Raw genomic sequence first — 26403 nt, 5'->3', positions numbered from 1 at the left:
GCATAGCTAAAAAGTTTTATATCAAATAAGTTTGAAGAAATCCACTGTTAAAGTATGAAGATATTTCAAGTAAAGACAAAGATTAGTAACAGAGGAACACCTCTGTTTATATTCTCTATAAAAGCAACAAATAAAATGTAATTTTTTAGGCATTCTCTTGAAGCTCAAGGCTGTAAAACACAGTAGTAAGAATAAAAGTTTTCCATAACATACCCACTGAGAATACTAGCTACATTTCTAGTACTTACCTAAAACTTCCAGTACTTAACTGGAAAGTGAGAGAATTGGTGCTAAAAGCTAATTATTTACTCCTAAGCAGCAAGAACAAGATAAAGACAAACCTCAGAGTGAGCCAGAGGATAGCTTTGGGATGACCAAATGACAAAAGAACCAAATGTTTCCACAGATCAGATACTCTTTCACAATCAAGTGGTGGTCTGATACTAAGCACAGACATCTGAAGAAATCTACATCACTTCAAAGTGAATTTTTCAAAATAAATTGATTTTAATTCTTCTGTAGTGATAGTTTGTCAAAATTGTATTTGCAATTAATTCCTGAATCAGCAGCTATTGCAAGTTATAACAGCAGGTAATTAAACGAACAGATAATATCCTTGATACATTAGATAACAATAGAATACTTTCACAACAGGTCAAAAGATGTCACAGAAGCAACACGGCCTCAACATGAATAATTCCTACTATGGATGAACAAACCCACAATGCTGTCGTAGTGGTAGAAGTACATCTAACAAATCGGTCTGACTTTTGCATGTGGCCAAAACAACTTTCTCAAATCCTTAACTTGGTGCTACCTCTGATCATGCCCCCTTTCTCCTCCCACCCCCCCAGCCAAAAAAAAAAAAACAAAAAACAATTCTGCTTCCCCTCTGATTAGATTCAAATGCCAACTATGGCAAGAAAGACTGAATTTATCTTCAATTCAATACAAGTGACCCAAATCTCCACGGAAATATATCATGAGTGCAATGGCAATTCCCTGATACAATAACACAGATAATGTAGCATTGCTACCTGTATTATCCTCACTAACTCTTAAGAAAAAAGGCTAAGCAGCACATTACAATGAAATCACTTTTAGAATACCAACCTGCAAATCACAGCCAGTCTTTTGAAGACGTTTATTGAAAAAAAAATAAAATAAAGACGTCTATTTGCCAAAAGCAAAACGTCTATTTGCCAAAAAAAAAAAAAAAAGAGAAGATTTTGTAGGTATTCACTTCATTCAATTCAATTTGCTCTGAAGATGAAATGGACCACGTTAGATAAAAAGCAGTGAAAATGAAGAAATGGGTATTTCATAAATCCCATGGGATGTGGTAGGGAACCAAAACAGTACTATAATATGGACCAAAACAAAGGCAGACGAATACAATGTCCTTTTGTTTGATCTTTTCACAAAGAAGGGTAAAAAAGCTTCACTCTTTTTCATGGTATCTGGCTCTCCTCGTTTTGTTTCAAGACATGTATAGTTCTAACTGTAAGAGTTTTTTGACCATACAGCATCAACACATGAATATGCTTCATGGGCATTTCTGCTTTCACAAGTTTTGTGACTATGAGCCTAAAAAAAAGACCTATTTTTTTAAAACAAACAAACAAAAAAAATATGAAAAGAAGCCTGCTCTGAAAAGTTTAATTCCCTACCTCTTCTTTAAACTTTGGGCCAATCATTCCAAAAACACCACACCATGATGTTGTGTGCCACGCAGCAGACATTTTGTCCAAGATCACCAACTCCTCAAACAAGCCACACCTGCCCTACTGGGCCTTGTACTCAAGGCATGGGAAGTCTGAACACCAGCATGAGCAGCTGCTGTAAGGGAACATGATGGAGTGCCCCAGGGTGGCCTGTGCTGCACACTGGTGGACTAGATGAAAGAGATAACATTACAGCATGTTAGGCAATGATATGTCATTATATATAAATTCTGTAGATTAGCCTCAAAAGTGCTAACCAAAAAAAGATACTTTTAGCTTTACTTCAATCTGAAGTCCCAAATGACAAAACTGTTGGAACTCTACTTTATTTATGGGAAAAGTATAAGCAAGTGAAAGGGAAAAAGAGACCACAGGACAGTGGATAGACCGATGGTGCCCTCTGCTTCCACACTCAGCTGAGAAAAGGAGAACACACTAGAAGCAATTAATTACCCCTACCTTTTGCAGTGATTTTACCCTTCCGGGCAACTGAACTCCACCACAACCACTCCCTCACTCCCCTTCCTCAAAGGGAAAGAGGGAAAAAATATGATGAAAAGGGATAAAGGGGTGAGATAAGGACAGGAAAGTCACTCTACAACTATCATAACAGGCAAAAACAGAGTCAGCACAAGGAGATGAATAAAATCTATTACCTATCACTAGCAGACTAGAGAAGTGAGAAATTAAACTAAAACCCCCCTTCTCCCTATCTACTCTCTTCTACTTTCTCCCCCCGAGCAGCACAGGGAAATGGGCAATGGGGGCTGCAGTCAGTGCCTAACGCTTCGTCTCCGCCGCTCCCCCACAGTCCCTCTCTGCTCATGCTCCCCATGGGGGCCCTCCCACGGGATACCGTCCTTCCCAAACTGAGCCTGCGGGGGCTGCACACAGGCAGCAGCTCTTCAAGCCCTGGTCCCACATGGCTCCGTCCCACAGGGTCCATCCATCCATCCCCCAGGAGCAAACTGCTCCAGCATGGGTCCCCCATGGGTGGGCGGCAGCTCCCCCTAGACCCCCTGCTCCTGCATGGGCTCCTCTCCACAGGCTGCAGCTCCAGCCCGGGGCCTGCTCCTGCAGGGGCTCTCCATGGGCCGCAGCCTCCTCCAGGCCACATCCACCTGCTCCACCGGGGGCTTCTCCACAGGCTGCAGCGTTTTTGTTATCACTGTGCAAAAGGTGGTTATGGGTCCTGGTGGTTTGGGCCCTCTCCCAAACAGACTGCATCGAAACAGTACAGACTGCCCTGAGATCACTCGGATGACCACACATCCACCATTAGAGGCTGGAACAACTGGAGAGTTCAGCCTGCTCCTCTCTCATTTGCCCCAGTTGGTCAACAAAAACACCGGGCAGCTTCTGACAAAACAACAACAGGTTATTGATTATCATATCAGGTTCCCACACCCCCACAGCTGTAGCACCCAGCATTGCCATTCTCCTTCAGTTAGTTGAGTCTGAAGCCGTGGCACCATCCAGACAGAAAAATCCTTGGCAGTCCAGCTGCTAAGGAACTGCAGGAGCAACCGATGCACTCCTGGCATGCTGCTGCCCTGAGCTATTGACACAGCCCCATCATTCACAATGGGTTGGCAGCCCCACATTTGGAAGATTTCAATGTTTCTCTCATGCAGTAGATCACTCAACTGTGTGGATTCTGTTATGCACATCGCTCGTCCCACAGAGGGAGAAGTGGGAGAAGCACTGAGTGATACTATGGAGACTATGCAAAATCATGGCTGGGGAACTGACAACCAAAATATTCAGAAATATAACAAAGAAGTAAAATTTGGAAGGATAATTTGGCAGGGCCATTGTAGAAAGATACCCAAACCAGCTACACAAAACATTCTATATAGCAGAAATGCAGAGTAGAAGTACAAATTTATTAGTCTTTGGGGTCTTGGAGGCAATGTATGCCATATTCAGTCCAGACATTAATACCATTATAAACAAGGAAAAAAAAATACTCTTTCAGGAAAAAATGGAAGCAACCACCTCTGATCAAGAAAAGCAACTGCTTCTTAAGCAGTGTTAGCCCAAAAGCTAGCCAATAAGCCTTTCAAGCTCCAAGCACTGGATGAGGCTCATTGGAGCCTGTGACAGCAAAGAAACAGGCTACATACACAGTTGGGATTTTGTTCGTAGAGGTTGCCCCCATCGGTGCAAAACTAAAAACTTGAGCTGTTTTTTCAGCCCTGGATGAAACAAAGAACCACCCAGTTGGCCAAGGTAACTAATAGTGGGGCTTCTGGCTTTGCAGTGGGTACCACCAAATGATTGTATTCAATAAATTGGGAAGACATAACAGACTACTACTATGAAATGGAAATGGTGAATTTCTGTGTGGCCTATACCAGTCCAACTACAGTGAGTGCTTTACAGGAGAAAATAGTATAAATTGGCTTGGGTAATGACATTTTCTATCCAGTCTGGTCTGCCTCCATCTTGGCTGCAGTAGGCTTCACCATATGAGCAATTAACCCAAGAGCAGAAGCAAAATGCATGGTTCACTGATCAGTCAACAAGATAATGCTAAAGAGAAACAGCAATGGAAAGCAGCAGCTTTTATAATGGCTCAACAAGCCTTCCTAAACTACCAAGAGAACAGGAGGAACAGCCAATATGTCAAACTGATAGTCGTGGCTATGGTGCTGGAAGAGCTGACAGCCTCAGAAATCTTTATACTGGCTCTTGGGCAGTATATAAAGGTCTCACACTGTAGTCTAGTGATGATAAGCAGATGACTGGATGATATGCAGCAAACCTCTCTGGAGTCAGAATTTGGAGAACACCCAGCCACACCCAGAAGACAAATCATACTGGGCTACTGCCAGAGTCAAAATTTATAGTCAGGTGATGGTAGCAAACAACTAGCTGTATTTCCTCCTGTACATGCTGACCAGAAGGCCACTATCAAAGGTCTTTGCTTATTAAGCCAATGGTGAGGTATTTCCACTTGTATTCAAACAGTTAATGGCTCGCAAGACAAACAGTCCAGAAGAGGCTGGTGAAAACCACGTAAAATGAGTTTATCACACACTCCATCATCCTTGGGGAACCAGTTTAGTAGAGCATAATAATATCTTACTAAAAGAACATTTGTGAATTCTTCCACCTACGCACACCTTGTAGAACCAGCCAGCAGTGCTGGCACAAGCAGTAGTAAGTCTGATTAGAGGGGGGAGAGTCCAAGGCTACACCACCTACCAACTATTGTTAGGTCACCACCACACAAATGTCTACTGGGTTTGTGTCTGAAACAGGAGACAAATTTAATCTCAGCACAGGACAGATGATAATATTTAGAGAGGACTCTGTCAGGCAAACTTCTCTCTTCCAAAATGCTGGTCCAAGGGCAGGAGGCTATATTCTTAATCTTGGAATGCTCAGCCAATACTCTTTAATATGCTCCACAGACGTGATTTCAACCTGTTTTGCAGAAAGTGGATATGGGTAGTCTCCTTGAGAAGTCTCAGTATTGCACAAATCCACAGCGACATCTGTCGGCAACCTTTGGATTACACTGATGCTCCAAGTCTTACCAGACCAGAATATTTTGGGGGGTCAATGAGTACTATGGTTGGAGCTGAAATACCCACGTTTAAGCAGATGCCTATGCTGGTTGACATCTCAGGGTGTCGGGAATGGGAATCTCAGAAAAGTGTGTGTATGTTGGGGGTAGAGGAGGCCCAACGGGGGAAGGACCTCCATGTTTTGACCCTTGCAGATTGCTATATATTGCTGACCACTTAGAGATGGAAAAACAGATTATATTCATCAGTAACAGTTTCACAGAATCACAGAATGGCTGAGGTTGGAAGGGACCTCTGAAGATCATCAAGTCTAACCCCCCTACTGAGCAGGATCACCTAGAGCATATTGCACAGGACGGCATCCAGGCAGGTTTGAATATCTCCAGAAAATGGGACTTCACGACCTTTAGGCAACCTGCTCTAGGTTCACTCATCTAGGCTGCACTTCTCAAGCTTGTTTATGAGGATGTTACAGGAGACAGTGTCAAAAGCCTTTCTGAAGTCAAGGTAGACCACATCCACCGCTCTCCCCTCATCTACCCAGCTAGATTTATATGAAAGAAAGCTAATAACTAACTTTAAAATATCTTTAGTACAATAGAGTTATTCATTGAGTTATTGTCATTCGACAATGGAAAGACTGTAATAACTCACTGCTACTACCATCACAGCTTGTGACTTATAGAAGATACAAAAGATAACTGTCTTCCCTGAGTGAATTATATGGTCAATTTCTTATGGGAGTTACATGGTGTTATCATATAATGCACTGTCTTAACAATTTAAACAAACTTTAAATGTTGAGACCTTACTCTAAACAAACACATTTTCAGGCCTGCAAAGCTACTGCGAGCAAAGAACAACCTCAAACTGTTGCTGGAGTTGGACCTTTACCATGCAGCAGCAGATTCACTCAGAACCCCCATATAAGCACTATCATTCTCCATGAAGTTCCAGAACAGCACACTGTTTCAAAGAACTGTTATTTTAAGTACACAGTCTAAATCACCCAGCCATGTACATTTTGCACAGTTTTTCATAATATCCTCATAGACAAAGTGATGAAAAACAGTCTAGAGGAATAGACAGTGAAGAGGACTGACTGAGCTGCCAGGCTCATATGTGATCAACAAAGACCAACCATAAGCTGATCACCAACATTATACCCCAGGAATAAATACTGGGTCCAATCCTGTTCAACATCTGCCTTAATGATCTGGGTGGTGGGGAATACTGTACCCTCAGCACATTTGCAGATAACACAAAACTGGGAGGAGTGGCTGACAGGGAAAGTCCTGCACCAGGGGAAGAACAACACTGTGCATTGGTATAGGCTGAGGACTCACCAGGTGGAAAGTAGTTTTGCAAGAAAGACCCCGACGGTTCTGAAGGACAATGTAGAAACGAGACAGCAACTCATTGCACTGGTGGCAAAGCCAGCCTGGGACATCCTGGTCTGCATGAAGAACAGAATGACCAGGTCAAAGGAAGTGATCCTTCACTTCTAGTCAGCCCTAGTGAGGCCACACCTTGAGTACTGTGTCCAGTTCTGGGCTCCCTAGAAGCATGAACATACTGGACAGGGTTCAGGAACAGGCTAAAGAAATTATGATACTGGGACTGGAACATCAGTCATGTGAGGAGTGGTAGGACTGTTTAGCCTGGGGGTGAGGAGAATCAAGGGGGGAGAGGGTGGAATCTTATCAGTATATATATAATTATCAGATTGATGCAGATACGGGCAAAGACAACAGTGCTAGGTTCTTCTCAGCAGCACCCACTGACCAGGCAAGAGGCATGAACTGAAACACAAGCAGACACCTCCTTATGAGGGTGGCCAAAAATGGCCACACCCTGCCCAGAGAAGCTGTGGAGTACGCATCCGTGAAGGTATTCAAAAGCCAGCTGGACACAGTCCTGGTCTACTTGGTCTAGCTGAACTTGCTTAAGTGGGGTGGGGGATTACATGTATTAAATTACTTCCAAAGGCTCCTTTCAACTTCAGCCATTCTGTGATTTTGTATTGATATCTCTGGGAAAAAGGCATTCCTCTAAGTGGTAAGACAAGGAAAAAAAAAAAAAAAAAAAAAAGCACTAAAGCATATTTTCGCTGTCAAAAAAGAAACGAGAAAAACAAAAATAGACATCACTTTAATTAACATTTTCATCAACTGTCAGGAGTAATAAAAGCTATGTAACATTTTACACTGTTTTTTAAATGTATGTATCACAGAAAGATCTTCTGAAAGGACTACTCTGAATTAACAAACTTTAGAAAACTAATAATTTTGTGATCAAAATATATTAACAGTGTTCCAGCAAAAACATCAGTAAGCAAGTAAAAAGCAAAAGGTATTTTGTTTAAACCACCATAAAGATTTATTAAAATCCACCACAGAAATCCTAATCTCTACCATAATGAGATTGGAATTCTTAGTACCATGCAATCCAGCTCCTTAACTGAGTTCAGAGTACAACACACATAGAAAAGAATTAAAATCCAACCACTCTAAATATAAATAATCCACAGAAAACCAAGTAATATAACATGGAAGTCTGAAATAGAGCACTGGTGTTTTAAAAATAAAGTATAGCTTTTCTCTCTCTCCATCCATCCCCCTTCCCTTTTAAATGCACTGTTTAGGCATGAGAACTGATCAAGTCAGCTTTGCAATTTTCTTCTCTCTACTCCTTAAAACATCTAGCTTTAGGACCCATGAACGACGCCTAAGGAGAAAATAACTCTATTATAGCTGACTTGTAAAGCAAAATAATCACTGGGATTCCAGAATCAAAACCAATCCCCAAGCAATAAGTAAGCACTGTTGTTGTGGATAAAACACTGGGGTATAACTGACTTCAATACCTGAACAGATGTAAAGGTGTAGTTTCACACTGAGTAGACTCAACTGAGGAGGGGACAGGGAGGAATCTGCTTCCAAGAGAAAGTTCTGTGGCTTCCTGGAACAACGCAGACGGTAGTATAACAGTGCATCGCTGATGTTGGATTGTGAATGCATACTAATGAACATCACAGTTACACCCAATAATTATTGATGTCATCCACAAGTACAGAAGTTGGGAATGTTTTAAGCACCTGTTAATGAAGACGTGAGAAGTAACACATTTGCTGCAATACAAGTTAGATACATGAGCCTGTTCTTGACTGCCTCCTGTCTTCTACCCCACTTCACATCAGCTTCTTCTTCACTCTTCCAGTGACACCACATTTCTCTGTACACTGGCTTGCTTCAGGGCACTTACCTTCATCTCAGCTTCTCTACTTCTCAGTTCCCCTACCTCTATTCTCTTCAGAGCAAAGCTAGACCTCAACCCCAACATGGAATGGCTCACCACCAACACTTAAATTTGTCCATACTAAAAGCTACTGACCTCTGAAACTTACTGTGGGAAGCACCAGACAGACAACTTTTTGGTTGACATCATCCTGTAGCTTAGAAATATACTTTGGAACTACTTCTATTTACTATCTACATACCTGCATGTAAGTTCACTTTAGTTTCACTGAAGGTACATTTAATAAAACAGAATCAAATAGAAGGGGAAACCAAACAGATTCTTAAGTAAGGAATAATTAGAGACAGAAGGAAGTGAGTAATGGAGTGCCAGAAGAAATTAAATATTAAATTATTTACGTTGCATTGGCAGATTATGCTGTTGTTCTTTGATGAAATAAAAGATCCTCCCTCCAGACAAAATAAAACACAGAAGAGTTGGTCTAGTGGGAACTGTGTATATTTTCAGACATACTATAGCATGAAAGATTATTAGTTAAGCTAGAATACACTGCACTGGAAGATAGATTAAAAAAAAAAGAAAGTATGAAACTCATCAAGGAAGGACAACCACAACCTTCATTCAAATAAGGATGATGTGACAGAGTTCCATTAATTCGGACTAAATCAAAAAAATATTCACATAAATATTCTAATATTCACATAAAGGAGACAGAAACAAAATACAAAGTTCTTCAACACTGCATCAGCAGATTCCATAGGCGCAGAGGAATCTGTAGAGGAATCTCATTCACTGTAAGTTCAGAATATGATAAAAAAGAAATGGACAATTTTGTGAATCCAAACAAGTATTTTTAAAGTTTTGTTCTTAAATCAAACATGTAGGGATTTTCTGTTCTTATCTACCATTTTATCAGCTGTAAAGAGGAGATGTAACTAGTGAGCATACAATCGAAGCTACTATTATGTATTCATAACAACAAATAATAATAAAAAACAATTTTATGGGTTATCCATTCCAATTTATCTCCATTACCTATCTGTTATACTAGCGTCATTGTGTTTGTCTGGAAGATCAGGTACAGTCCCAGTCGTTGTGTACAAGAAAGATACATTCAAGCTGTAGCCAGCAGGAAAAAGGGCAACTAGGATCACAACAAGCTCTTAATTTTCCTGGTATAAAACAAGTGAAAGCTTGAATCATTCAACCTAGCAGTAAAAAGTCTAAGACAAAACATGATTGTTCTTTATAAAGAAACCAGAGTAAATACTACAGGGAAAGAAGTAAGAATTAAACTACTGCATCATATTAAACAAGAACAGGTGAGTATATGAAGACCATGAACAATTATATGCTGGAAACTAGATGGACATTTTTGAAACAATCCAGAAAACAAAGACAATCCACAGTATGCCCTAACATGAGTAAGTGTCTTATTGTAAAGATTGGAAGACGTGACTTACAGGCCTACAACACAAAGCAAATGCACAGCTAAACAAAAACTCTCGTGTCCTTGGAGGATAAAAGCAAACCAAACATTTATAGTTTTACAGTGGTCCTCTAGGTTTAATCTAGTACCACAGCTTTAAAAGTCAAAAACCTTTAATCTGAAAACGAATAGGCCACTTCCTACACCCAATGGGAGTGTCAGAAGCAAATACACATATTCACTTTTAAGTTAAGCCTCGATTAACCCATCACACTAAGGATCATGACAGAATGATAGATGATTTTAAAAGGGAGCACAAACAAATGTTCAGATTCATAAAATATTCCTTCAACCAACCTTCTGAGATACCCTTCTTTTATAGAAATTTATATAGTAAACATTATACTGGCATACCAGGAGCATGAATGCAAAACAGCACAGACTAAAAAATCAGAGCAAGAGGAAGAGGAACGGCATGCACGCTGCAAATAAAGAAATCAAGAACAGCCATAAAATCCAAGAAAGAGTATTGATAACAAAAGGAACTGTCAGGCTCCGATGGAACATGCAGTAGTATACCAGGTTATGTGGAACCACAAGTATGTGGCATGACTCATCCTCTTCCTTCTTTGTCAAAAGCGAACATAAATGCAGCAAAGATCATGCAACATCATTACCAGTCACAAATAACCCGAACGACATGATAAGGACTTGGCAGGCAGCATCCCTTACCCCTGGCCAGACCGACAGGATACCTCCATCTGCCCTGGTATTCATGAACATAGGAGCGTGAAAGAATGAGTACAAAAGGATGAAAAAGACCTATGAGAAAATAAATGCAAGTGACTGAAGTGGGTTTTGTTCAAAGTAAAAGCTTTATGTCTCTGTATGCAGTATTGCCTGTGAACTGCTTTCACCTGTTTGACTTGCTCTGATTACAAACTCTGTTTGGCTGTTACAGAACCACAGCATCTTAAAACAGACTGTTTTTGTCGAGATGGCCGTTGTGTCAAATGTAGTAAGTTCAACTCTGCAGCCAGAATAACCTGGGTTATCATTTGTTGCCTTTCAGTTTCTGCAAAGCACAGATTTTTTTTCTTCTTTGTGTTGAATGGTGGGATTCCAAAGATTTGAATAAAGATAATAAAATACATGGGTAGATAGAGGGAGAGAGAGAGAGAGAGACATCTTTCACTGCAAAAACTATGGTTCGTGCTCAAGATACATGGAGTGCTGCTGAGACAGAGCACTTCAAACTCATTACTGCCAAGCCTCTCCCTTAGACATAAGTCAGTCAGCTTGATTCAATTAACTAAATCAGAAAAGCTTCCTTCCCATTGGCATCTCTTCATGCATAATCTCCACACATCCTCTAAACACTATTTCTACATTTCATTCACTTTCTCACATACAGATGAAAAAGATGCCCTCTGCACAATTTGATGCAAACAAACACACACAAAAAAAAAATAAAACAAACAACAGTACCATCAAGATTTCTATCCAAAGAATGGTGAGTTTCAAAAGCCAGTACTGCACATGAATTGTGTTTCTTATTTATACCCGTGTTACCTTTCTTTGTCAGTACTTTTCTCATGTGGTCACAACCTACATCTCAATCCGCACATTTATTCCCACATAATTCTAGTAGCAAATTTGCAAAAGCTGGTTTTAACACAAGTTACAAAGTAACCCATAGTCATTATGAAATACTCAATTGAAATATTTTTCAATAACACCTTTACATCTTTCCATAGCAATACACTGAATCACTATTTAAAAAAATAATAATTCAGAACATTAGGAAGGATTCCTCCATTATCACAGAGAAACAAAGAGGATTATTCATTAAGGAGAAAACCTCACTGCCTTTCAGCAGCCCAGTGTATGTCCATTTTATATATTCTCATTTACTGCCTTAAAAAAAAAAAAAAAAAAAAGAAAAAAGGAAAGCAGAAAAAAAAAAAGCTTAGAAGCAGAGAGAAGGGAAGGCTACCGTTGGACAGATCTTAAATCTACAAATACTAAGAGTCTCAATGGTTACACCACTTTCCAATTTGCAGTTTTCTGTAATCGGAAAATACTTAGTTGTGCCTTGGGAAAACACCCTGCATTTACTTGATGAAACCAAATTCTGCAGCATGAGAAAAAAAAAACAGAACTTCAACAATACTATGTAGTTACAGTACATCCAGTGTTTCTTTCTGTCTCTTTAGCATTACACTGAACTATGATGCTTTAACTGTTTGTTTTCCTTCTTTTTTTTTTTTTTTTTTTTTTTTTTAAATTGCTTGAAATACTTTGACATGAAGAATACAAAGTGTTATTCTAGACCAGACTTGTAAGCCAGTCTAGCAACAATTCAGCTGCATGGCCAATTCCAGATATCCTTCTGAAGACACAAGAACAGAGTAATACGGTATAACCTGCTGTACGGAACATGGAAGGTACAGTATAATCTATAATCTTGTCCATGAAGTGTTTAACCGTAATTGTTAGAAGTTATTTTCACATGCAAGTCAGACAATTTCTCTAGCTTGTTTGGCTCAATTTGTGATCATTTACAAATCTTTGTTTGTTTGCACTTGCAACTCTAAGTTTAGATATAATTACACACATAAGTATCCCAGGAGCTCTACTAAATTCTTCATCTCAAATATCATCAGTGACAGTCAGATCAAACTGTTATGTGGAAAACTGGCAAGTTACACAGTGACTTTTAAAAACAGTCTTCGTTTCACTGCACACGCCATTGTTCTTGAGCACGCAACATGGGTACTTCCCTCAACCTGTCAGAGGAGGACTGCAGCAGAAATCCTGAGCCATGACTACTTGTAAAACCAGGCAACATGCCAGGAACAAGATTGTCTGTAGTACGTATGCCTTTATCACCACAGTTCCTTAGGATCTACACACAAGGAATCAAGAAGAAAATTTCTCTCAAACTTAACATTTTCCTGAAATCAACCACATGCAGGGAAATAATATCTGAAAAAGCAGATTAGTTCGTATGCTATTCTATTCAACACACAGTGCGTTGGAGGGCATCTCACTTGACTAGAAAACCGACAAAGCAACGCAGAGGTGGACCTGTACTCTGGGTCAGATCTCTCTGCCTCCACGAGCCTGAGGGAGAAAGGTATGCGTGATCCCCACATGCTCTTGGCTGCACCCGTGGGCCTCTCCTTTCTACCTGCACCCGCACTGGGACCAGCACAGAAACTAGACAAGTTCAGGACTCAGAGTTCAAACCAAATTCAACATGCTTTCTATTTTTTCTGCAAGCATGAGCTGGCACATGCTCACCAGCCTCTGTCAGAATTATTTTTAATCTCCTGATGTTGAGGTGCTGCTACAGGTTGCCCAGAGAAGCTGTGGATGCCCCATCCCTGGAGGTGCTCAAGGCCAGGCTGGATGGGGCTTTGGGCAACCTGGTCTGGTGGGAGGTGGCCCTGCCCATGGCAGGGGGGTGGAACTGGGTGGGCTTTCAGGTCCCTTCCAACCCGAGCTGTTCTGTGACAACAGGCACTGAGTGAAAACAATAACATTCTACAAAAAAAAATCGGTTAAGAAAATGATATTTGGGGACTGAGCTGTAGCTGCCTGAACGCAGGATTTGTCACCAACCCTGTTAACACGAAGATGCAGAAGGGCCACCCCCCACGCCCGGGAGGCAGCACAGGGGACGGAGAGCGCCGGGCTCCCGCAGCCACAACTTGCGGTCCCCGCGCCTGCACCCTGCCCACACCGCTGCCTGCCGGCGGGGGCTGCCCGCTGCTTCCCTCGTTTTTCCCTTTTCTCCTCCCGAGGAGCCCGGGGCCGGCGCCGGTGTCACCGGGGCCCCTCCGGCAGCCGCCGCCGCCACCAAGTTGGGGAGAGGCGAACAAACCCCGGACGGGTGCGTGCGGCACAAAATAAGAGACTTAAAATAAATAAATAAATAAATAAATAAAGGAAAGAACAAGAAAGAAAGAAGGAAAGCAGCAGCCGCCGCCGCTCGCAGGGCGGTGGGAGCCATAACACCGCGGCTCTACACACCCGCCTCGGGGCGGCAGCGAGCGGAGACCCCCCTCGGTGTTTTGGGGGTCCCCCGGGGGCTCAGCGCCGCCGTCTGCGGCGTCCCCACGGCCCCGCAGGAAACTTCGCCGGCTGGGGAGCGGCGCCGCCGGGCAGCCGGGACGAGGCACAGCCCCGGACCCGGTCCTGATCCCGGCCCCGGTCCCTCTGGCAGCTCCAGCCCCGCCGGCCGGGACACCACCCTCCCGGGAAAGGCGGCCCCGTCCCGCCCGGTCCCGTCCCGCCCGGTCCCGTCCCGTCCCGTCCCGTCCCGCCCGGCGGTGCGCAGCGCCCGGGGCCCCTCCGTCCGCAGCCACCAGCCGCCTCCTCCTGCTCCTGGCCGCCCGTCCCCACTCACTCACTCGCTCGCTCGCTCGCTCGCTCGCTCGCTCGCTCACTCACCGCGGCGGCCGCACTCCGCTGGCGGCGGCAGCGACACCCAAGGCTGCCGCGCTCCGCCGCCGCCGCCGCGACCCCTTCCTGCCACCGCCCCGCACCGCCCCGGGGCGGAGACAGCCCCGCCACCGCCCCCCGCCCCGCACCGCCCGCCCCGCACCGCCCCGACCGGGACGCGGCGCCGCGCACGTCGCCCTCTGCCGAGCGGTTCCCGGCGGCGGGGCCGGGCTGCCCCGGGGCGCTTCGCTCCCCGGCGGCGGCACGACCGCATCGCGCGGCGGCGCTTCTCCCTGTCGGCAGCGCCTGACTTGGTGCCGGGCTGCTCGCCTCCCGGCCGGGAAGCTGAAGGCCCGGCCGAAGGGCTGCGGGCCTTACCCTGGGCCATAAGCTCGCGATGGGTTTGGGGAAGGAGCCCCAAACAGTCCCGGCGACGCAAACCTTCCCTGGGGCTGTCTTCAGGGAATAGCGGGGTCCTCCAAAGCCGGCCCTCCTTGTGAGAGCAGCAGCTCTGACCTGAAGGTATTAACACACGGAGCCAAAGCCTCTGAAAAGGGAAATTGAAAAAAGCACTGAAGAATTAACGCTGTCGCCTTTTTGAAAAGGAAGGGGGAAGTTTGAGGAGGATTTTCTTTAAGACGTTGCTTCGGATTTTTCAAAGCGCTGTCTTCAAAGTTGGAGGAAATGAACATTTCAGCTTTTTGTGAATACCTTTATATAGAGGAGGTCACTAATTTAACTCCTATAGTAAACATCATGCAATCTACCTTAGACTTCATGTTTAATGGCCCTCTAAATAATTCTGCTGTACTTACTTCCATTTGCCTATATCGCTTTCATTACTTTGAGTGTTGTTTGATTTTTTTTTTAACTTTAATCTCACTTATGTTACTTGTCTCTTTGCCAAGTGAATCCATACTGATTCACAAAGGCCATAAAATGGATACATTAAAACATGCTGTTTAACTTCTGCCTCCTCATCTTCTGAACCCTGAGATTAGACTTTCCATGTCCTTTTCTTTGAATATGATATATCCTGGCATAGAAAAATAAAACAGCTTTTTTTATTTTGCAACTTAAACTGTAGCCTCCTAGCATGAAGTGCGGAAAAATAAATTTACTACACATTAGTCCCTCTAATTTCCTGTAAGGAAATTAAACCGAGTTTTAAAAATATTTGTCATCATATGTGATTGGGTATATACTCTTAACATCTTTTTAATAAAGTCAAAGTATCCCAAATGTTCTTTTTCATAAAAGATAATTTATTATAAGGCTTTTGTGGGAAATAAAACTGTGTGTATGGTTTGGGGGGTAGGGAGTCCTTTAAATCTATAGACTCCTGCATTAGGTCCTAATTCAACAAATGCTTCAAATATTTGGAAGGTAGATACATGCTTAAGTAACAAAATTTGAGGTGAAATTTATATCACATTGTAGAATGATTTCTTTGGTCTGTGGATACAATGTCATAGTAATGCAATTGGACTTCTTAGTATGCAGGAATGGACTGAATTCTATGTCCTAAACTTTGTGGCAAGTATACTCATTCATCTGTCAGAGATGTTCATTATGAATGCCAAGTGTGGAGTTGCCACATGCCAGTTATAGACGTATGAGAAAGTATTATTTGAATGTGTCCAAAAAGCTTCTGAGTCATGCAGTCCTCTCGTGTGCACTTCCAAAACACAGTAGTATTGGCACCGACAAACAGCTATAGTAAATGTTAAATCATAAAGGCTGCTAGCATATATCTTGATGAAATATTTTAGCTGGATGAATAAACACATAGATACATAGATAGATTGAATGATTGAAAGCTGTTTTGTTCTTTATTTTGAGTATCATCTCCTCTGTTTCTGGCAGAGAAGCTCATTTCCTTTTCCTCCTCCCTTTTAGGCAGAACAAAATGCCACCCTTCCCTTTTTTATCTAGCATATATAAAAGCGTAGACAGCATATACACTGGAGAGCAGCGTGGAGATTTTACTTTGCAAATGGAGCAGCATGCTGGCAGCATAAAGGATGAAAGTCTTTGAAGAGCTCTTTTGAGGATAGAAATCAGCCCATGAACTCCTTCAGGCTGCAGTCTTATTCATCGTTATTTCCAAGATTTTTTCAAGATCTATCTTTTTCAAGATAAATTCCAATTTTTAAAAAAAGAGAACCACTGAGCTGGATATGTATTATATAGATATATAACACAGACATAGTGTACTTCTCATACCTCAACATAATGCAAAAATACCACAAAACAAATACCTTTCCATTGGAGATTTAATTTTGTCTGGGTAAACAGGGAAATATTCCACAAATTCAATTACCTCTGCTAGCACCCTTAACTTTGCTAAGGTTAACACCTTTGTGCAATAAATGGTCTCTGTGGATTGCAGAGGATGTCAGCTTTTTGTGGCACTGCTGTCTTTCCTATGAACAGAAGATATTAATCTTTAGCTCTGCCAGGCCAATAGCTAAAAAACTGTAAATAAAAATCATTCATAACTATTGTATAGAATGATGCCATATTTTACATACAGCAGAAATTATTGTTGGATCTCTCTGATCTATTTGGGGTTTTGCTAGCCCACATATACACTAGTCTTTGATCATAAGGCATATGAGAAATCTGACATGACTGAATGTGTGTGCCAGTGATTACTGGTGCCCCAGTGCTAGCAATTCAGTTGTTGTCATTAATCTGAATGTGCCAACACAAATAACCATCCTTGAAAATTATCCTGAGGCCTATGATGTGTCTTTAAATAACCTTACTCTTGCCCATTTGCCTCTGGTCTCACTAAAAATGTATTTGAGACCTACAAAGGTCTCACTAAAATGTATTTATTTGTTTATTTATTACATGTATATATATATAGTGTGTATATATATATATACTCAGTTGTTTTTTTCTCTTTTCTTTTTTTTTTTTTTTTTTCTCTTTTTTCTCAAAACAATTGGATGTCTGTGATAATAATGAAGGGAGACTTGCCAAAGTGTTAAGTAGATGTGAACCAGACCTTAGACTCCATCTTAGACTTTGTCTAAGTATTTGATGTAAAGAAAACAGTACTTCAACATTCATGGCTGGTACTTGACTGTGTTAAGCTGACTGATGCCAGATACCAGCGCACCACTTGTTTCTGCCATACATACCTGATGACTAAGGTGTCTAGTGTCAGTGAGAGTGAGTGATTAGTGATTCTAAAGGTTATCTAACGTCATTCGAAAAGGTTACATCTTCCTAATGTAACAATGCTTGTTTATAAAAAGGGAAGTAACAGTAAATTTTTAAAGTGTTTTGAGCAAATCTGGCCGTAGTCCTCTATGCTTGACGGGGAATTGTGCTGCTGCTACATTGCAAGGATTTAAGAAGTCTTACCATTACTCTGTTTTAAGATGAGATTCCAAAATAGTGACAGATTTCATAAAACTTACCATAGGCCCACTAATAAGGAGGGAGGCCCGGTACTGTTATGAAACCTTGAAAGAGTAGCTGTGGACAGAGGATTTGAAGGAAGATAAAGAGAGAAGACTAGTGATGCCAAATTGTCCTCTGCATATACTTCCGTAATTGACTGTACCTATAAATGTTTGTTTGCATAGAACAAGACAAAATCTGCCAGCAAAGTCCACTGAACAAACAACAATTGTTTAACTTTTAGAGGCAATTTGTTCTATGCTAACATCATTTTTTTAAAGGTAACTGCAGCCAGGGGCACATGAACAGAGCAGCAGTTCTTGAGGCCAGAGCAAATCATACAGTGGCAGCTATGTATAAATAAGTAGATTTATGGTTTAAAGTGTGAGAAACAAGTACTGCAAAACAAACAATTGGAAAAAAAAAAAAAAAAGTAAATGTTTAGCCACAATTTATTCAGGGGAAAATTTACCAGTGTTGGGCTGGAATTAAAGCACTTTTCGATGGGTTGAGTCATGCATCCACACCCTTTTAAAATCTAAATAGCTGGAGTTGTCATGGGCTAACTGATGGTAGGTTCATTGCAAGCTAATTATTACGCACAAACAATGTAAAATGTCACCAAAGTTACCGGTCTGGACAAGGATGTAGCTTCAGAATGAGTGCTGGGCAGATCATTCAATCACAAATACAGATCATGGCCAAGTCTGTATGTGCTATGACAAGCAGTAGGATGCTGGATGGGTGCCAGCTCTTACTTTGCTTCAGTCACTCAGTAAAATCAATAATATCCTGTTCAAAATTAATGCGAAAGAATGATGTTATGACACTGGTAAGAGAAAGAGTGAAATAATTTAATATTTACTTACTACTTTAGGTTTATTATAGAGTATTTAAATGCTAACTAACTGAGCTTTGCAACAACAATGTAAAGAAGATAAGGCATTTCCCCCCATTTCTACCATGTTCCACAGAATCTGGTCAACTATTCGGTTTTCTAAGACTAAAAACAAAGATACCTAGTTGTGGATATAGAACTAATTAGATAATCTACCAAACTCCCAAGGTATTGCTCTTTTATTAAGCTATCAGTCAATAACACTTAGTTAATCTATTTCCCTTATTCTTCTTTATTCCAGAAATTGTTTGTTTGAGTTCTACAAGTATTGTAAAGCAAAAGAGTCACTAGGAATCATCTCAGAAAGCAGAGTTCTTGAGCTATTCCCCTTTCCCAGAGTGAAGGAGGCAAGATCCCATCACTGTGAAATGTTTGAGGGTGGTGGCCAAATTACCTGTTCTTGAAAAGAGAGCATCCAGTTCAGACATCCAGTTTCACTTTGTGTGACAAAGAAGACAACCATTACTTGAGGCCTCTGAGGAAAGGAAGATATCTGACTTTTTTTTTTTTTTTTTTTCCCCAGATTTACTCCATCTGCTCCAAAGAGACCCTTGGAAATTCATTTAATCCTTAAAACAGGAACTCATCTTCCCCCTCCTTGTAATGTGTACATTCATTTTCCTTCCTTTGTCTTGGATTGATCCTTGCTAGCCAGAAGATTAGCCCTGGAAGCACCTCTAACCAGATGAAGAAAGCAGCAGGATAAAATGCTGAAGTCTGGCAGATGGCCTTTGGGTTAATAATTAGATATTTCATTGTGGAGGTCATTGTCCCTCAAGTGTACAATGCTCACCTACAGAGAATGATAGCAAGCCACTAAGTGAATTTGGAATATGTGGGGGATATGACTGCACAGCATGCCACCAAGACCAATTCTTTCTTGGCTCACAGGCAGAAAGCTGAGCAGAGTATGCAAACCTACCTGAAATTCCCCCATGCATGACATGCTTTTGTCTGTGTCCAGTGAACCCAGATTTCCAGAAACTGAATCCTTTCACTTGGTCCTGCAACAGAGCAGATAATAACATCTGAGTCTAATTTTTATCCTGATATATAATTATTCTGAAATAATTGAGCATAGTGTTGCTAGAGCCAACTACATTGTTTTTCATCCATTTTCATTTCTTACATTGTGGCAGATATATCCACTCCTATTATGTTGCTGGAGTCCTCTAAATATAAACCCAAAGGTTTAACTCCATTCTATAATCCATTATAAATTATATATATAAATTGCCTGTTTTTATGGGGAAATGCTGGACTGAAATGAGTATTGACTAAAATGCAGATAGTGCTTTTGGCACCTGCCACAGACAAAGACGCAGAATAGTTTTTAAACCATAAACAAGATCTTTTTTTTTTTTTGTTTTCCTCTTGAAGGACATAAAATCCAAATATCTTGTGAAATACCTGTTCGTGTCTTGTAGATTTCAGTATTTTTTCCTCTGATTTTTGTAGTCCTTTGATATATATAGTTTGATATATATACATGTATATATATTTCTAAGATGCTACTAATCTGTCTTCCTTATGATTTATAAACCAAGGAATTCTATCTCCAAGTCTAAAATCAAATTCAGTCATTGGCTAGATCTGCTGTACATCACGACTATATTCACATGGCATGAAAACCCAGAACATCTATGCAAACAATAAACATTTGAAGTACCACATTATTTCAATCCCTATTGAATTTCCTTTGCCATTTAGTGCAAATTCCTTAAAGTGAATAAACAATGCAAAAGCAGGAATGTTTCAGTAGTGCTTTTATATGCAAATACTCTTTGCATTCAGAGCAGACATGTTTGTATACATGTAAATGCTTATATGAGATTCCTCTGTTTCTGTACCAAAACGGTGTTTTGGTACACCATGTGTACCCCACATCTTCAGTCAGCCTAATGCAGCAGAGATATAAAGATTTCCACCATGGAAGCTACTTGTTATGGATGTAAACTTCAAGCACAAACCACAGTTGTAAATATGTATGTAGACTGCTAATGACAGGTTATGACTTATCCATCAGAACAACTAACAGCAATTCTTGGAGCTTTGTCTTTTTTCAAGAATAGGTGAGAAATACTTATCAGAGTCTTAGTAATTCCCGTCCATGTCACTGAACTCCGGAGGAAGGAGCCTAGATGCTTCCTTATCAAACAGCCAAGTCAATCTTTTGCTGAATGCATAGAGTTTCTAATGAAAATAGTGTAAAGTTAGTGTAACATACAAGTTGGTCAGTAGAAAAATTACGTGTGCTTAAATAGATCTTCTGGTTCTTATAGGAGCAGGTTTTTGGGGGGAGGAGTGTGGAGAAAAAATGTTTGTGAGTTAAAGCTGCTGTTATACTATTTGTCTTATAGTTAAGTAGAAGTTCAGTGAAACACTAAAGTAACACCATTGTCTGTCTTCTGATCCACATGTGGTATGGCTGAAACTTGTCCAAGTGTCCAAATGATCTACAGTTGCAGTAATCATCCCCAGGTAGGTCTCATGGAAAATATGAATGTGGCAGAAACACCCTAGCATGTATGTTTGATGGTAAGTTGTGCCATGCTCCATCAATTAAATATACATGTACATATAATTAAATATACATGTATTCTTAAGAGAGGATTTCTTCTTGTCTCTATATTCTTGAATTTACATTTGACTTCAGCCCTGATTCAGGCATACGAACAGTGAAAAACTGAAAGGTTCAGTATGACTGCCTTTTGTCCTTTCCTTTTATTTTCTCTAGTTTAAATTTAGAGGATTTCCTGCTCAGCATGTACATGTTTCAGGTCACCTTTTATAGTTTGCTGTTTTTTTTTAGGACATCTGACTCATTCCCCATATTGTATATGGAGCCCAGAAGGCTACCCCTAATCCTCTGTTTTGAGGATTCACTTCCACTAAGTGAAATTCTGCCCTTGAAATACTGCATTTGTACAAGTTTTTTTTTTTTTTTTTTTTTTTTTTTTTTTTTTTTAGTCAGCTTTCCCTCACTTGAACTTTCCTTCGTACCACAGATATAAACATAATTTTATGAAAGAAAATATTTGTTCTGTTAAACCGCATTTTCTAATAGTGGCCCTGTTGTTTGGGATGGCAGAGTGACAAAAGACTTACAGTCAGGCTCTTTGTGAGCTTTATACTGTAGATCATAAAATAAAGTAGCTATATTTCCATTAAACTCTCTTAACAGCAGGGGTGGGGTTACATTATTCAGACAAGCTACCATTAAACTCTTCATTTTAACCATAGCAGAGAGGGCAGTAGAAAATGTGGGGCAGAAGGTTATTCTATTCATAACTATGAATTAGTATGGCTATTAGTATGACTTTTGTGTAAGAAATAAAGAAGTATTTCAAAAGAGGTGGTGCCCATAGTGTACAGTGTGCTGATCTTCATTGAATAAGAGTGAAAATATTCCCTTTAGGAGACAGTGTCCCTATTGGAGAAAATTACTAACTGCTTTCTCATAAATAATTAAATAAATAAATAAAAGCATGCACAAACAAGCCAAAGCCAGGTGACACACTATAATAACTGAGAAATGCTTTAACATTTTGGCAAATATCCTGAAAATACATACGAAGAATTCTAAGTGTTCCTGCTTAGAATAATAATAGTGGATGCTTACTTGCTTTTTCACTAGAATTCTGAAAGAGAAAAGCTCCTGTAAAACTTGTTTCTGGGTTTTATGGTTTACTTTAATACATTTTCCCAAAGGTGAAATATATATTTCTGTTCACACACTGCAGAGATTTCAAGAAAGCCTGGTCTTGCTCCCTGAAAACACACAAGCATTGCACTTGATATGTCAGGAATCCTCACTTATTCCTGTCCACAAACTCTACCTGGTAATGACTTAATATATATCAGGAAATTGTGAAAATACAGAATGCAAATTGCAGATAATCTTCCAGTCACTGCTGTGTCTTTGTGTACGAGAATGTACTAAAGTTATCACTGCTAGTTTCCATATATTTTTTTTTCAAATATTCTGTTGATATTTTCTTTTATGAAATTCAAAATTATTAGAAATATGTCTCATTTCAATGCCATTGCTGTCTCAGAAGTTCCTCAGAATGCTGTAAGCATTACCTTGTTAAAGAGAAGTCGAACGCGTTTGTTGATGTCACGTATATAGGTCCTTTCATTAAACTAATTTGAAAGCTTTATTTTAAACTAAGTAATATTATAATAGAATAATGAATATACAAGGAAAACAGCCAGGTCTTCTTAAAGCTTAGGAGGAGCTGAAGGGTTAGCTGAGGCCAGCTCGGACTCCCATTAGTGAGTTATCCACAAAGCCAGACACAACCAACTGAAGTGAACTGTCTTGAAAGAACACATCACTGGGACAAGGGGATTCGCTGTTAAGGACTTTGGCTCAAACTCATGAGTTTGGCAGACTCTCTGAAATGCACATGTCTATCCTCACTCAAATTTTGCTGTGTCATCACAGGTGCAGCTGTGCTAGATAATTCAATTCCAGAATGCTATTATAAAAATCTATGTGAATCTATGTAAATTTATTTATACTTCTGCGTTACAATGAATTAAAATGACAATAATTTATGTAAATTCTAGTAATCAGCTGGACAGATTTCTTTGGGTATCCCTCTGATATTGTTTATCATGAAATGAAGACATCCAACATAAAGCAAATCCATCAGCTTACAAATGCATTTTTAAAATAATTCATTCCATATTTTTTGTTATTTGTAACTGAAGTATTGAGAAGAGTACTGATGTTATGTATATCCTTTAGAGACATCTGCCAGTACAGCTTATTTGGCACAAGGTATTAAAGAAAATGAAAATATTCACAGAAACAGTAATTCCTCAGTAAAACTTTAATGTCTTGTTTGTGAAAACTTTGTTCATATAGTGGAGTGAAAGAGAGCCCAGAAAGTTACCTGTTCCATTACACTGCTACAAAGCAAGGTCATTATGTCTAAAATGAATACTTTTTCAGTTAAGTACTTCTGTGGGTTGTAGACAGATATATCTTATATCTGTCTTCTTTCAAATTAAATAATTTTGGAAAAAAGAGCTTTTTGAAAACTAATGTGATCATAGTGCATATTTATTAGTGTTTCCGTTAACATTTTTCTTTGACAGTATACCAGCAGGCAATATTAAACATACTCCATTTATTTTATTTTATTTGACTTTTCCTTTTTACTGTCAGCACCTGGGCACATTATCACATTATATACACTACTAGATAAATACTACTTTTTTTTTTTTTTTTTTTTTTTTTTTAACTCATAGCAGACGGTAAATGAGATAGGAAGGTGGCCCTTTGAACGTTTTTGACCTTGGACAGCAGACACTGAAAAATGCATGCTGTTCTAAAAGCAGGTTGTCTCAATTTGTTTACTAATGATCCAGAGGACAAGGATCGTGTGTTTATCTCTGGTGCATTATGCATTGGATTCCTGCTCCTGATCCAAGTGTAAGTGTGGCAGTTGCGACATATTTTTAACCCTTCAGCATAGACCTGAAATTAGAGCACCCTAATCGTTCAACCACTAAAAGTAATTAAGTAATTTTTCCTTATTTTGGGATCCAATTGGAATTTTTTATTTTTTATTATTTATTTATTTGTTTGTTTGTTTGTTTGTTTGTTTATTTATTTTAATATAGTACTGCTGGAAAATCAGATTCACTCAAATGGACTAAATAAAACAATGCTCTTCGTTCATAAGCTGATGCAGAACAGTAAGGTATGTTTGAAGATCTATAAAATAACTTCATGCCACAAATGTCTATCCACTATAGTCTGAATACATCGTATCCCTCTGAACTTCAAACACTGAATCATAACCAGTGTTTTATGGTGCTGTGAATGGTGTGAATGGTGCCTACAGGCTAATGAAAAGTAGATGCAACCTTAGAAACTTTTCCTTCCTGTTTGTCTCTTCATCACTTTTCATGCTAAATGCATACTACTTTTGGAGAATATTTAGAAATTTTGGGGAAATTCAGAGACTTTAGTTCCCCCACTCCAACACCCCCATAACCTGCATATGTTCATACCGGTGCTTGTTTGAATACTTGTTCTTGTGCTAGGAATAAAGCAGGTGGGTTACCTGATTTACAAAGCATGGCAGGTTTCCCAGGGAAAGCTGATGGGCAAGCCCTACTCTGTTGCCACCTTTCTGAATGCCAGTAGCTTGTTTCAGGGCATGGTTAGTCTTACTGCCTCCAACCAACAGCAGATGGCCACAGGTGTTTTTAACAGTGGTGTTTTTACAGCCTAGATATTGTAGTAGCACACAATTACCTGCTCAGGAGAATATAGGAGGTCAGAAACAACACTACCATTGGTGAGTTGTATTGTAAATGTGCATGCCAAGAGTTTCCCATTGATGTAAGGCAGAAGAGAACGTGAGGACACGTTTAAAATTGACACTGGAAATACATGTATAATGTGATTCTTGATGCTTAAGAAATTTGTAGCGCAACTTAACAAACATTCCATTAGCACTGATTTAAAGGGCAATGTATTCCCAACCTTAATGATATAATCGCAAGGTTATTTGCCTTGGAATATGTAAATACCCAGCAGATTTACTCATTTAGGATTTTGGTTCATTTAACAGATTAGGCAGTAGTTCAGTAATTACATCACATCATTTGCTACATGGGGTTTCTAGTTATATAAAATTTTAATTGTTTTTATTTCATATTTGTTTGAGATTTTATAGGGGGAACAAAACTTTAATAATCTAGAAGAGTGTCTTGCCTAACAAACATTTCTTTTTCTTAGTAATTATGCTGATGCTATATAGCTGGCATGCTTACCATGTGTGAAAAGTGACTGTACATCATAAAAATCTCTCCATGACCGAGAAGTAAATTCAACCTTGACATCATGGAGACTGAAGCTGAAGAGCAAATTAATTGTTCATTTCATCAGTCAAAAATACCTTCTCTTGGAGGGGCTTAGCCCACAATGGCAACCAAGTCAGAGCTCCTAGCCAAAATGAGAAAACGTGCCCTTCAGAGCTCTGCAAATACCTCTCCACTGAGCTGTCAGGTATCTTTCTTCCTTTTGGAAACTGTCAGCGAGACTCATACCGGTGCATTGCTTCCAGGGATCAGGCTTAACCACATGCTGTTCTGAACAAAGCACAGACCCTTCAAAAGGGGAGAAAGGAGGGGGAGGAAATGACATGAAGAATAGCAATACAGAAAAGAAGCGAGGTTTTGCTAAAAGGAATGGGAAACAGGTAGGAGTGATTAGGGGACAAGGACGATGAAATGGGCAACACAGTGCCAGCAGGCAGGCATGCTGTGAGTTTACTACCCATGTTTACAACCCAGCTGGTGCTGCTGGGTTGTCCCCGGTGCCTGTGCAGGATGGTGAGAAGCCACAGTGCAGTGGCTGGGGCAGTGAGACCACAGTGTGGGGCTGCACCATGCCCAGGCAGGCTGTGCTACAGGCCCTGCATGGGCCCTTCCCACTCATGGCCAGGGTGGCCTGTGGCCTGCTCCTGGGAGGGGAGAGCGAGGCACCACGACCCTCCTTGTGTTCACACCTCCTTTCTCTTTCTTCCTCTCATCTCACCCCCCACCTCATCCTATTACAAACAAATGCCCTGAAAGAGGAGAGTATCCTCGGTGCCATTCTTCTAAGTGCAAGGGATTTGCGCAAGCTGCTTCATTCGTGTTTTAGATCCTGGATAGGATGATGTT

At 40.5% G+C, this 26403-nt stretch overlaps 1 protein-coding gene across 6 annotated transcripts in view; it reads right to left on the bottom strand.

Annotated features, from left to right (window-relative positions):
- PAM (peptidylglycine alpha-amidating monooxygenase) overlaps positions 1-14489 on the bottom strand; it is a 147052-nt gene extending 132563 nt beyond the window's left edge. For 4 of the 6 annotated variants that reach the window (XM_084305001.1, XM_084305004.1, XM_084305005.1 and 1 more), the window contains exons 1-2: positions 14406-14488; positions 10680-10769 (exon numbers count right to left, since the gene is read on the bottom strand). The gene's annotated coding sequence lies outside the window, so the exon portion shown is untranslated. Of the gene's footprint in view, positions 1-10679; positions 10770-14365 lie in introns of all 6 variants that reach the window. The other 2 variants (XM_084305002.1, XM_084305003.1) reach the window with 2 other exon arrangements.
- Positions 14490-26403: the final 11914 nt, after the last annotated feature.

The sequence above is a fragment of the Netta rufina genome (genome assembly GCF_964035555.1).
Source record: "Netta rufina genome assembly, chromosome: Z".
Taxonomy (NCBI): Eukaryota; Metazoa; Chordata; class Aves; order Anseriformes; family Anatidae; genus Netta; species Netta rufina.
This window is presented reverse-complemented; position numbering and strand designations above follow the sequence as displayed.